The sequence below is a fragment of the Arachis ipaensis genome, chromosome B4 (genome assembly GCF_059453495.1).
Source record: "Arachis ipaensis isolate K30076 ecotype BB chromosome B4, ASM5945349v1, whole genome shotgun sequence".
Classification (NCBI taxonomy): Eukaryota; Viridiplantae; Streptophyta; class Magnoliopsida; order Fabales; family Fabaceae; genus Arachis; species Arachis ipaensis.
Genome location: NC_142439.1, coordinates 48357479 through 48370701, shown reverse-complemented (window position 1 = coordinate 48370701; position 13223 = coordinate 48357479). Strand labels below are relative to the sequence as shown.

The window sequence follows — 13223 nt, the reverse complement described above, 5'->3', positions numbered from 1 at the left end:
GTTCCCCCTCTGGGGCCGAAGCCAATGAACCTTCATTACTTTTGTATTTTCAACGGTGGAGTTTCTACACACCATAGATTAAGGTGTGGAGCTCTGCTGTTCTTCATGAATTAATACAAGTACTATTGTTTTTCTATTCAACTCAAGTCTATTTCTTCTCCAAGATATTCATTCGCATCCAAGAACATGATGAATGTGATGATTATGTGACACTCATCACCATTCTCACCTATGAACGCGTGCTTGACAACCACTTCTGTTCTACATGCAAACAAGCTTGAATGTGTATCTCTTGGGTTTCTAATCTAAGATTAGAACCTTCGTGGTATAGGCTTGAATTATTGGCGGCCATTCCTGAGATCCGGAACGTCTAAACCATATCTATGGTATTCTGAGTAGGATCTGGGAAGGGATGACTGTGACGAGCTTCAAACTCGCGACTGTTGGGCGTGTGACAGACGCAAAAGGATCAATGGATCCTATTCCAATATGATCGAGAACCGACAGATGATTAGCCGTGCGGTGACAGCGTGCGTAGAATATTTTAACTGAGAGGACGGGAAGTAGCCATTGACAATGGTGATGCCCAACATGAAGCTTGCCATAGAAAGGAGTATGAATGATTGGAAGAAGGCAATAGGAAAGCAGAGGTTCGAGAGGAACAAAGCATCTTCATACGCTTATCTGAAATTCCTACCAATGAATTACATAAGTATCTCTATCTTTATCTTATTTTATGTTTTATTCATCTTTGAATTATCAATCCTCCATAACCATTTGAATCCGCCTGACTGAGATTTACAAGATGACCATAGCTTTCTTCAAGCCGACAATCTTCGTGGGATCGACCCTTACTCACGTAAGGTTTATTACTTGGACGACCCAGTGCACTTGCTGGTTAGTTGTGCGGAATTGTGACAAAGTGTGATTCACGTTTGAGAGCTCCAAGTCCTTTGGCGCCATTGTTGATGATCACAATTTCGTGCACCACTGCTCCCTCTTGGGCGTTGGACACCCACACTTCTCCCTGTGTGGCATTCAACACCAGCTTTCTTACCCATATCGGGCGTTGAACGCCCCTCCTGCCTCCTTATCTGGCGTTCAACGCCAGCAAGGGGTCTACTTCAGGGTGTTCTGTTTCCATCTCGGAATCTCTCCATCTTTGTTTTGCTACACATGATCACAAATTCTAAAAGAAAAAAAGAATTCTGAAAATAACTTAATATAACTCAAATAGAAATAACTAAAAATAGAAATACTATAATTATGGTTGGGTTGCCTCCCAACAAGTACTTCTTTAACGTCACTAGCTAGACGGTCATCTCCTTTACGGAGATAGTTAGGGGCTCAAAATTTTGCCCCCTTACAGTGAACTTATTCCCTATGCTCTCATGGATGAGCTCCACGTGTTCTAGAGACAGGATCTTGTTCACCATATGTGGAATCACTGGGCTGTCTGTGAAGACAACTCTCATGCCAAGTGAGAGGCCTTTAGTGGGGATTTTCTTATCCCTCCAACCCTTAAGTACCTTTTTTTTAGTACCTTCATTCTCATTGCTTGATGATGGTTTCTCAACAGCTGATGCACGGAAATTTGTCTCTCAACAATTTTCCTTCGGCAAGTATACCGAATTGTCGTCAAGTAAAAACTCACAATAGAGTGAGGTCGATGATGCACGGAAAACTTGTCTTGCAACAAATCTCCCTTCGGCAAGTGTACCGAATTTGTCGTCAAGTAAAAACTCACAATAGAGTGAGGTCGAATCCCACAGGGATTGATTGATCAAGCAACTTTAATAAGAAGAATGTTCTAGTTGAGCGAATCCAGAATTTGGGTTGAGAGTTGCAGAAAATAAAATAGTGGGAATGTAAATAACAGAAAAGTAAATGCTAGAATTAAAGGACTGGAAGTAAATGACTGAAAATAAATTGCAGAATTGTAAATGGGAATGACGGATTTGCTCATAAAAGTAAATGGCAGAAATTAAAGAGAATGGGTAAGATCAGAGATAGGGATATCATTGGGCTTAGGAGATGTTGCAATTCTCCGGATCAAGTTCATTTTCATCTCTTCCTCAATCAATGCACTCATTGATCTCCTTGGCAATCTTAATTGATTGAATTACAATTTCTTGCAATTCAATCTCTCAAGTCTTGATCAATAGCCAATTCCTTGGTCAATTGCTCATGAGAAGAGATGAAGTATGGTCACTGATTATACCACATACATTTCCCAAATCAAGTATTGAGAGGGTTATAGTCACATACCCATCCAAACCCAATTTGGTCCAACATGAGAAAGCATTTCTAGCTTGATCTCTTCATTCCTCTTTCAAGGTTCAAAAGAGATCCAAGTTTGAATAGCTTCTTTTCCAAGATAACTACTCAATTGGATGAAGATCAAAAGCTTTCAAGTAAAATCAAGAGAAAAGATAGAAGAAGAATAATGAAAATTAGTATTGATCCATCAAATTACAACAGAGCTCCCTAACCCAATGAAAGGGGTTTAGTTGTTCATAGCTCTTGAAAATGAAAACAAAGATGGAGAATACATCATAAAACTAGAAAATGCAGAGAAAGTAAAATACAGAGAGTAGTTCTCTTTTTCCAACCTCCCGAACTCCTTTAACAATTCAAAACTACTCCTATATATACTACTTCTCTCAGCTTCTAGTTGGCTCTTCAAGTCTTGGGCCTTTGGATCTTGAGTTTGAAGCAGTTCTTTTCTTCATTTGGGCTTGGCTTTACTTGCAGAGAGAAAATGTGAAGTGGGCAGAGACTTTAGCTCAGGACGTTAGGGGTGTTAACGTTTAGTGAAAATATGAGTTCGAGAACGTTAGTGACAATCAACTTTCTCACTAACGTTACTAAGTAAAAGCCACGTTAACTTCAACGTTAGTGGCATAAACGTTGCCACTAACGTTGCCTCTAAGTCCTTCGCACACGTTATTTAGACTTAACATTTCCAATAACTTTGAAAAGCCCCCTTTGTTCCCACGTTAGAGCCCACGTTAACTTAGTTAACGTGGCTCTTTAACGTGGGTTTGCCATCCTTCGAGAACGTTAGTGACACTCAACATTGTCACTAACGTTCCAAGGTGCCCCTATGCCTCACGTTAGAGTCCACGTTAACTAGGTTAATGTGGCTTCTAACGTGGCCATGCTTAGCCATCCCCAACGTTAGTGACAATGTTGAGTGTCACTAACGTTGGCCATTCTTTCACTCATCAACGTTAGCTTCCACGTTAACTAAGTTAACGTGGAAGTTAACGTGGCTCTTTGGGGGGTTGTGTGGTTGCTTTCAACGTTAGTGACAATGTTGGGTGTCACTAATGTTGTCGACCACTCTTGCTTCCTACGTTAGCTCCCACGTTAACCAAGTTAACGTGGGAGTTAACGTGGTATGTTTCTCCTTAGGCCAACGTTAGTGACAATGTTGAATGTCACTAACGTTGGCATTTCTCCCCCTTTCTAACGTTAGAGGCCACGTTAACTAAGTTAACGTGGACTCTAACGTGGCCACTTATGAGCATCTGCCAACGTTAGTGACAATGTTAAGTGTCACTAACGTTGGCTCAACTTCCCTTCTCCACGTTAGAGTTCACGTTAACTTAGTTAACGTGACTCTTAACGTGGTCAATGATGGCTTCGAGAGCGTTATTGGCAATTACTTTTCTCATTAACTTTGCAAGTTACCTCCCATTCCTTGCTTCCTTTGGTCCTGAAATCAAGCAATAGAGTGCATCAAAGTTCTAGTCTAAGTCATGGGTAATGCAACATACAATTTGTCACTAAACTTATGCAAAATCCTCATGAAATAATGTAAAATGCACAATGTATGCTTGAATCAAGGTGTAAGTGAATATCTACCCAAAACTAGCTTATTTCCTAAGGAAATGCATGAAACTAACCTAAAAACAGTAAAGAATAGGTCAGTAAAACTGGCCAAGATGCCCTGGCATCACAACACTAAACTTAAAGCTTGCTTGTCCCTAAGCAAGTACTGGAACAAGAGAATGATGAATGGAATGCCAAGAGCAATGAGTCATTCTTGTGGAAGTCATATCACTGATTTTATGGTGGTTTCATGCATAGCAACTTAGGTTCATTCCTGGCTTTCAGACCTTTATCATGTCTTAAAACACTCACTTTGCTTACATGCCATGAGACTTTTATTCATTGATCCCTTTATTGTCATTTCAGAACTTATTGGTGTTCTTAGGCTAAGTGCTCTGTAAGGGGGCAACTTTTTAAGATAAGCTTTCAGCCAACACTCCCGAACCAGTTGGTTCAAGGTGCTAGGTGTTGAAGCACCCCTAAGGACTTACTCCCTCAAGTCTCTCCCCCATACATACACACCACAGGCATATAGTTCATTTATTTTCCTTCTTGAGACCTTGGTGTCCAGCACCTCTTTGGGTTACTAAATGCTCTGTGGTGAGGGTTACTCTTGATAATGGACTTTCAGCCGATAATCCCGGGTTAGTTAACCCAAGTTACCAGGTGATAAAGCACCCCTAAGAGCTTATTCATCCAAGTAGATCCCTCACACAGGAATACCACAGACACATATCTTAAGATCAAAACCATTGGTGCCTAGCCTTATTGCTTACTCTTTTTCTTTTGTTTTTTTTTCACTTTCATTATTCTTTTCTCTTTCTCTTATTAGGATCTTGTCATATACTTAGTCTCATGAGGTGTGTTCAAAGCAAAGTATTCAGGCCAGATAGTTGTCATCCCACCTTATGATTGAACCAACTTAGCTAACTTATGATCATACCATAAACTCATGAATGTACTCCATAGTGTGAACTCCACTCTGGTCTTTTGAAACATAAACATTCTCTCTTCATTTGATTAAAAAGGGACAAGCATACAAGTAAGTAAAGTAGGGATGCAGTGACATAAAGACTAGTGTACATAGACCTATTCAGAACTTAAAAGACAGAATTTAAAAAAGGGTTCAACTACGAGTAACTACAAATCAAAAGTGCATTCGGACTTCCAATTTTCAACAATTCTGAGTACAATGGAATTAAGTAACAATACAACCTCCGAGTGATGATTTCTGGTTGCCCTCTCTCTTTGTCATCATCCTAGTTTTTGCTGCCTCGCTTCTTTGGGTGAAGGTGCACCATTTCCTCATAAGATTCCTGCAAGGTTACTGGAAGTTGCTTGTTCCCAAAGCACTTGAGACATAGTTAGTTTGCATGTATGCTGGTGCTTTTTGAACTTAATTTGGTGTGTGAACACCAAACTTAGTTCCTTGCCCAGTGCAAACATTGTACATATGCAGAGAACCCCATATGTTATTGTCACAAAGCAATGATCACCTATAGTCTAACTACATCTAAGTGGTTTCTCTTGATTGGGTGGAGCTAGCAATGTTCTTTTGGAGTAGAGTGTAGTTCTAACCAATGTCCTTTGGTGGAACACCAAACTTAGAATTACACCATCACTCTTGGATTGTTCTGGTGTGGAACACCAAACTTAGCTCCTTACAATACAGGGGAAACGACTTGTGATGATTTTTTTTATTGAAATAAAGATGAAAGTGAAACTACCTGAGGTTGGGTTGCCTCCCAACAGAGCGCTCTTTTATCGTCGCTAGCTCGACGAGTCCTTAATTACTTGAGATGGTACTTTACTCTGGGGTTTTCCCCCAGGTTGCCCAGATAATGCTTGAGTCTTTGTCCATTCACTGTAAAAGTCCTCTCTGAACCTTCATCCGTGATTTCGATGTGGCCATATGGTGATACTTTCGTAACTATGAAAGGTTCGGACCACCTTGACTTGAGTTTTCCTGGGAACAGCCTTAATTTAGAATTGTAAAGGAGTACTCGCTGCCCCTTTTCGAAACTCCTGGGCGCAAGATGCATGTCATGTTTTCTCTTTGCCTTTTCTTTATACATCTTAGTGTTTTCATAGGCTTGTGACCTGAATTCCTCCATCTCTTGCAGCTGCAAGATCCTTTTTGCACCAGCAGCAATGCTGTCAAAATTTAGTATCTTGATGGCCCAGAGAGCTTTGTGTTCCAGCTCCAGTGGTAAATGACAAGCCTTCCCATAGACCAGTTGATATGGAGACATTTCAAGTGGAGTTTTGAATGCTGTTCTGTATGCCCAAAGAGCATCATCCAGCTTCTTCGACCAATCATTTCTAGATGCGCCCACAGTCTTTTCTAGGATCCTCTTCAGCTCTCTGTTGGATATCTCAGTTTGCCCACTTGTTTTAGGATGGTAAGGTGTGGCTACTTTGTGTTTTACCCCATATCGTATGAGGAGAGCTTCTAGTGGTTTGTTACAAAAGTGGCTCCCTCCATCACTGATGAGGGCTCTTGGGACTCCAAACCGGCTAAAGATATTCTTCTTGAGGAAGTTCATGACTACCTTGTTATCATTAGTTGGGGTTGCAATAGCCTCTACCCACTTGGAAACATAATCCACTGCTACCAGGATGTACTTGTTTGCATATGAGGTTGGGAATGGTCCCATGAAATCTATTCCCCACACATCAAACAGTTCCAGTTCCAAGATGAAATTTTGTGGCATGGCGTTTCTTTTGGGCAGGTTTCCAGATCTTTGACATTCATTGCAGCTTTTTACTAGTTCCTTGGCATCCTTGAAAAGGGTGGGCCAAAAGAATCCGCTTTGTAACACCTTTGCTGCAGTTCTGTCCCCTCCAAAGTGCCCGCCATAATATGAACCGTGGCAATTCCACAAGACTTCTCTTCCTTCTTCTTCTGAAACACATCTTCTAAGGATTCCATCTGAACATTTCTTGAAGAGATATGGCTCGTCCCAGACAAAGTATTTTGCATCATTCATGAGCTTCCTTTTTTGATGTTTATTGATCCCTAGGGGTAATGCCCCAGTTTCCTTGAGATTTGCAATATCTCCAAACCATGGTGCTTTGTGAACTGTCATCAACTGCTCATTAGGGAAGAGCTCGTTCACATTTGTATCATTTCCTCCATCTTGATCATGAGGGATTCTGGATAGGTGATCTGCCACCTTGTTCTCCACTCCTTTCTTGTCTCTGATTTCAATATCAAATTTCTGCAACAGTAAGATCCACCTTATTAGTCTTGGCTTTGATTCTTGCTTGGCAAACAAATATTTAAGTGCTGTGTGATCTGTAAAGACAATCACTTTAGCACCAATGAGGTATGATCTAAATTCGTCAAATGCAAAAACTATTACTAGCAACTCCTTTTCAGTAGTGGTATAGTTTCTTTGAGTTTTATTAAGGACTTTGCTAGCATAGTATATCACACGAACTCAGTTATCTTTCCTTTGTCCTAACACTGCCCCAACTGCAAAATCAGATGCATCACACATCAATTCAAATGATAGGTTCCAATCAGGTGGGGAAATGATAGGAGCAGAGGATAACCTCATTTTCAAATGTGCAAATGCTAGCATGCATGTTTCATCAAAGATAAATGGTGTATCAGATACAAGGAGATTGCTTAAGGGCTTGGCTATCTTTGAAAAATCTTTAATGAACCTTCTGTAAAAACCAGCATGCCCTAAAAAACTCTGAATTGCCTTGACATCACTGGGTGGGGGTAGTTTTTCAATAAGTTCTACTTTAGCTCTATCAACCTCAATGCCTTGGTGAGAGACCTTGTGACCAAGAACTATTCCTCCTGTCACCATGAAGTGGCATTTTTCCCAGTTCAAGACCAAATTGGTCTCTTGGCATCTTTTTAATACCAAGGCGAGGTGATGTAGGCAACTAGGAAAGAAATCTCCGAATACCGAGAAATCATCCATAAAAACTTCAATAAATTTTTCTATCATATCTGAAAAGATAGAAAGCATGCAGCGTTGGAAAGTTGCAGGGGCATTACATAACCCAAATGGCATGCGCCTATAGGCAAACACTCCATACGGACAAGTAAATGAGGTTTTCTCTTGGTCTCTGGGATCAACCACTATTTGGTTATATCCTGAATAACCGTCGAGAAAATAATAATATGTGTGCCCTGCAAGTCTTTCCAACATCTGATCCATGAATGGAAGGGGAAAATGGTCTTTTCGTGTAGCCTCATTGAGTTTTCTGTAGTCTATACACATCCGCCATCCTGTGACAGTCCTTGTAGGTATGAGCTCGTTCTTCTCATTGGTAACCACAGTGATTCCTCCCTTCTTGGGCACAACATGTATGGGGCTAACCCAAGGGCTGTCCGAAATTGGGTATATGACCCCTCCTTGCCAAAGCTTCATAACCTCTTTCTGCACCACTTCCTTCATGATTGGGTTCAGCCTTCTTTGGGATTGAATGGATGGCTTGGCATCATCTTCCAACAGTATTTTATGCATGCATATGGCTAAACTGATTCCCTTCAAGTCAGCAAGGGTCCATCCAATGGCATCCTTATGCTCCCGCAGCACCTTGAGTAGCTCGTCCTCTTGATCTTGACTGAGGGATGAATTTATGATCACTGGGTAGTTTTCATTTTCTCCTAGATATGCATATTTGAGAGTGGTTGGCAGTGCTTTGAGTTCAAGTTTGGGTGCTTTTGACTTTTCGTTCCCTTCCTTTGGTGCATCTGGTATATGTATTTCTGTTGTGGCCACCTCTTCACTTGATTTAGATTCTTCCTCCACCAATCACTCGTCCTCTTGAGGTTCTTCTTCTTCAAAATTCTCCTGCACTTCATCCTCAAGTGCATCTAACCTCATGCATTCCCCCAATTGTTCTGGTGGGTAACTCATGGCCTTGAACACATTGAATGTCATCTTCTCATTGTGTAACCTGAGGGTGAGGTCACCCTTCTGAACATCAATGACAGCTCCAGCAGTGGCCAAAAATGGCCTTCCCAAGATGATGGAGGTCTTGGCGTCCTCCTGCATGTCCAGCACCACAAAATCTACTGGAAATATGAAATCTCCCACTTTTACCAGTAAATCCTCTACTATCCCGTGAGGGAATTTGAGCGATCGGTCTGCCAGTTGTAGGGCCATTTTTGTTGGTTTAGCCTCCTCAATTTTCATCTTTCTCATCATAGCTACTGACATCAAATTGATGCTGGCCCCTAAGTCACAAAGAGCCTTCTCTACTGTGATTTCTCCTATAATACAAGGGATCTGAAAACTCCCAGGATCCATCAGTTTCTGGGGTAGTTTATGCTGAATGATAGCACTACACTCTTCGGTTAGTATCACAGTCTCATTGTTCTTCCAGCTTCTCTTCTTAGTCATCAGCTCCTTCAAAAACTTGGCATAGAGTGGCATTTGTTCTATGGCTTCAGCAAAGGGTATGTTGATTTGTAGTTTCTTGAAGATTTCCAAAAATTTCAAGAACTGGTTGTCATCTTCCTTTTTCTTCAATAGCTGGGGATATGGGGCTCTTGAGATGTTCAGTTGTGGCATCCCTTTTCCTTTCTGTGGACTTGGCGTGGGAGGTTGAACTCCATCTTGCTCTTCTCCCTTTTCATTTGAGCCTTCTTCTTTTGGTTTTTGGGGCAGTTCCTTCAGTTCCTTCCCACTCCTAAGTGTGATAGCTTGACACTCCTCCTTTTTGCTTGAATTGGCATCATAGCAAAGGTTGTGGTTCGGAAGTTACTTAAATAGATAGCTGATTTGTGTCTCCAGTTTCTTGATGGCAGCATTTTAATTCTGCATATTTGACTGCACTTCCTCTTTGAATGCTTTACTGTTTCGAATGTCTTTGCATACTCCTTCAATTAAGGTTTCGATCTTAGAGAGCTTGTCATCAATTGATGGATGATTCGGAGCAGATGTGCTATTTTGGTTTTGATAGGCGTGTGGAGAAGTGTTGTTGTGGGGGTTGTAACGTCTCTGGTCTTGGTATTGATCTTTCTCACTTCCCCATCCAAAGTTTGGGTGGTTTCTCCATCCAGGGTTGTAGGTCTTGGAGTATGGATCATAGTTTTTCCTTGGTGAATTCCCAATGTAGTTGGCTTGCTCCTGACTACCCTCTGCTTCTTTATTCACTTCTTCTTGGGTTGTTGATGAAGTTGAGATTGCTGCTACTTAGTTCCTCTCCATCTTCTTGGTGAGGTCAGCCAGCTGCTGGGTAATGAGCTTGTTTTGGGCCAACAGAGCATCTACATTGTTTAGCTCCATTACTCCTCTTGTGTTCCCTCTTTTGGAAGCATAGAAGTAGTCGTTCTCTGCTACTGTTTCAATAACATCTATGGCTTCCTCAATAGTCTTCTTCTTATTCAAAGATCCTCCGGATGAATGGTCTACGGCCTTCTTTGACTCATAAGAGAGCCCTTCATAGAAAATGTGCAGCTGCACCCATTCGTTGAACATGTCAGGTGGACACCTCCTTGTTAAGTCCTTGAACCTCTCCCATGCTTCATATATAGTCTCACCATCTTGTTGCCTGAAAGTTTGGACCTCAGCTCTCAGCCTATTGATTCGTTGAGGAGGGTAAAATCTTGCTAAGAATTTGTTCACCACGTCTTCCCAAGTTGTCAAGCTTTCCCTTGGGAAAGATTCCAGCCACTTGGCTACTTTGTCCCTAAGTGAGAATGGAAACAAGAGCAGTCTATAGGTGTCAGGATGAACACCATTAGACTTTACTGTGTCACATATCCTCAGGAAGGTGGTTAGATGTTGATTGGGGTCTTCTTGAACACCTCCTCCAAACGAACAATTGTTCTAAACAAGGGTGATGAGCTGTGGTTTAAGTTCAAAGTTGTTGGCATGGATTGTTGGCTTTTGGATGCTACTTCCACAATTGCCTGGGTTTGGATTGATGTAAGAGCCCAAAACTCTTCTATCCTCCCCAGCATGATTTGCTCTACCTCCTCCCCCATGGTTGTGATCTTCTTCTTCATGATGGTTTTCCATGTTGGGTTCAAAGAATTCCTCTTCTTCCTCAGTACCAACCACTTTCTTTCCTCTTGCCTCCCTCCTTAATCTAAGGAAGGTCCTCTCAGGTTCAGAATCGAAGGAAGTTGAAGCCCCGCTTCTTCTCTCTGTCATACAACCATCAAGTGTAAGCAAGAAAAGATAGGTGCAGAAAGTATTTGTGTCAGATTTACTGTTAGTTGTGGGTGATGCAATATATCAAACAGTTAGTGGGTTAGCAAACAGAACTGAAAATAACAAAGAAAAACAAAAGAGTAGAGGGGGAAGGGAAGAAGTTTAACTAAAACAGAAAGTAAATCACTCAAACAGAAAATGAAATTCACAAAATAAAAATGCTCAATCTAGTGATCTTCCAATTTAATCATTGTTGATACACAATCAATCCCCGGCAACGGCGCCATAAACTTGATGCACGGAAAACATGTCTCGCAACAAATCTCCCTTCGGCAAGTGTACCGAATTTGTCGTCAAGTAAAAACTCACAATAGAGTGAGGTCAAATCCCACAGGGATTGATTGATCAAGCAACTTTAATTAGAAGAATGTTCTAGTTGAGCGAATCCAGAATTTGGGTTGAGAGTTGCAGAAAATAAAATAACGGGAATGTAAATAACATAAAAGTAAATGCTAGAATTAAAGGACTGGAAGTAAATAACTGAAAATAAATTACAGAATTGTAAATGGGAATGGGAGATTTGCTCATAAAAGTAAATGGCAGAAATTAAAGAGAATGGTTAAGATCAGAGATAGGGATATCATTGGGCTTAGGAGATGTTGCAATTCTCCGGATCAAGTTCATTTTCATCTCTTTCTCAATCAATGCACTCATTGATCTCCTTGGCAATCTTAATTGATTGAATTACAATTTCATGCAATTCAATCTCTCAAGTCTTGATCAATAGCCAATTCCTTGGTCAATTGCTCATGAGAAGAGATGAAGTATGGTCACTGATTATACCACATGCATTTTCCAAATCAAGTATTGAGAGGGTTATAGTCACATACCCATCCAAACCCAACTTGGTCCAGCATGAGAAAGCATTTCTAGCTTGATCTCTTCATTCCTCTTTCAAGGTTCAAAAGAGATCCAAGTTTGAATAGCTTCTTTTCCAAGATAACTACTCAATTGGATGAAGATCGAAAGCTTTCAAGTAAAATCAAGAGAAAAGATAGAAGAAGAATAATGAAAATTAGTATTGATCCATCAAATTACAACAGAGCTCCCTAACCCAATGAAAGGGGTTTAGTTGTTCATAGCTCTTGAAAATGAAAACAAAGATGGAGAATACATCATAAAACTAGAAAATGCAGAGAAAGTAAAATACAGAGAGTAGTTCTCTTTTTCCAACCTCCCGAACTCCTTTAACAATTCAAAGCTACTCCTATATATACTACTTCTCTCAGCTTCTAGTTGGCTCTTCAAGTCTTGAGCCTTTGGATCTTGAGTTTGAAGCAGTTCTCTTCTTCATTTGGGCTTGGCTTTACATGCAGAGAGAAAATGTGAAGTGGGCAGAGACTTTAGCTTAGGACGTTAGGGGTGTTAACGTTTAGTGAAAATATGAGTTCGAGAACGTTAGTGACAATCAACTTTCTCACTAACATTACTAAGTAAAAGCCACGTTAACTTCAACGTTAGTGGCATAAACGTTGCCACTAACGTTGCCTCTAAGTCCTTCGCACACGTTATTGAGACTTAACATTTCCAATAACTTTGAAAAGCCCCCTTTGTTCCCACGTTAGAGCCCACGTTAACTTAGTTAACGTGGCTCTTTAACGTGGGCTTGCCATCCTTCGAGAACGTTAGTGACACTCAACATTGTCACTAACGTTCCAAGGTGCCCCTATGCCTCATGTTAGAGTCCACGTTAACTAGGTTAACGTGGCTTCTAACGTGGACATGCTTAGCCATCCCCAACGTTAGTGACAATGTTGAGTGTCACTAACGTTGGCCATTCTTTCACTCATCAACGTTAGCTTCTATGTTAACTAAGTTAACGTGGCTCTTTGGGGGGTTGTGTGGTTGCTTTCAACGTTAGTGACAATGTTGGGTGTCACTAATGTTGTCGACCACTCTTGCTTCTTACGTTAGCTCCCACGTTAACCAAGTTAACGTGGGAGTTAACGTGGTATGTTTCTCCTTAGGCCAACGTTAGTGACAATGTTGAATGTCACTAACGTTGGCATTTCTCCCCCTTTCTAACGTTAGAGGCCACGTTAACTAAGTTAACGTGGACTCTAACGTGGCCACTTATGAGCATCTGCCAACATTAGTGACAATGTTAAGTGTCACTAACGTTGGCTCAACTTCCCTTCTCCACGTTAGAGTTCACGTTAACTTAGTTAACGTGACTCTTAACGTGGTCAATGATGG

At 41.0% G+C, this 13223-nt stretch overlaps 1 non-coding gene across 1 annotated transcript; it reads left to right on the top strand.

The window, feature by feature from the left end:
* The first annotated feature begins 10287 nt into the window (after nt 1-10287).
* Nucleotides 10288-10391, top strand: LOC148567474 (small nucleolar RNA R71). Its single transcript, XR_015882096.1, has one exon. It is a non-coding gene; the product is annotated as a small nucleolar RNA R71 (small nucleolar RNA).
* The last annotated feature ends 2832 nt before the right edge of the window (nt 10392-13223 follow it).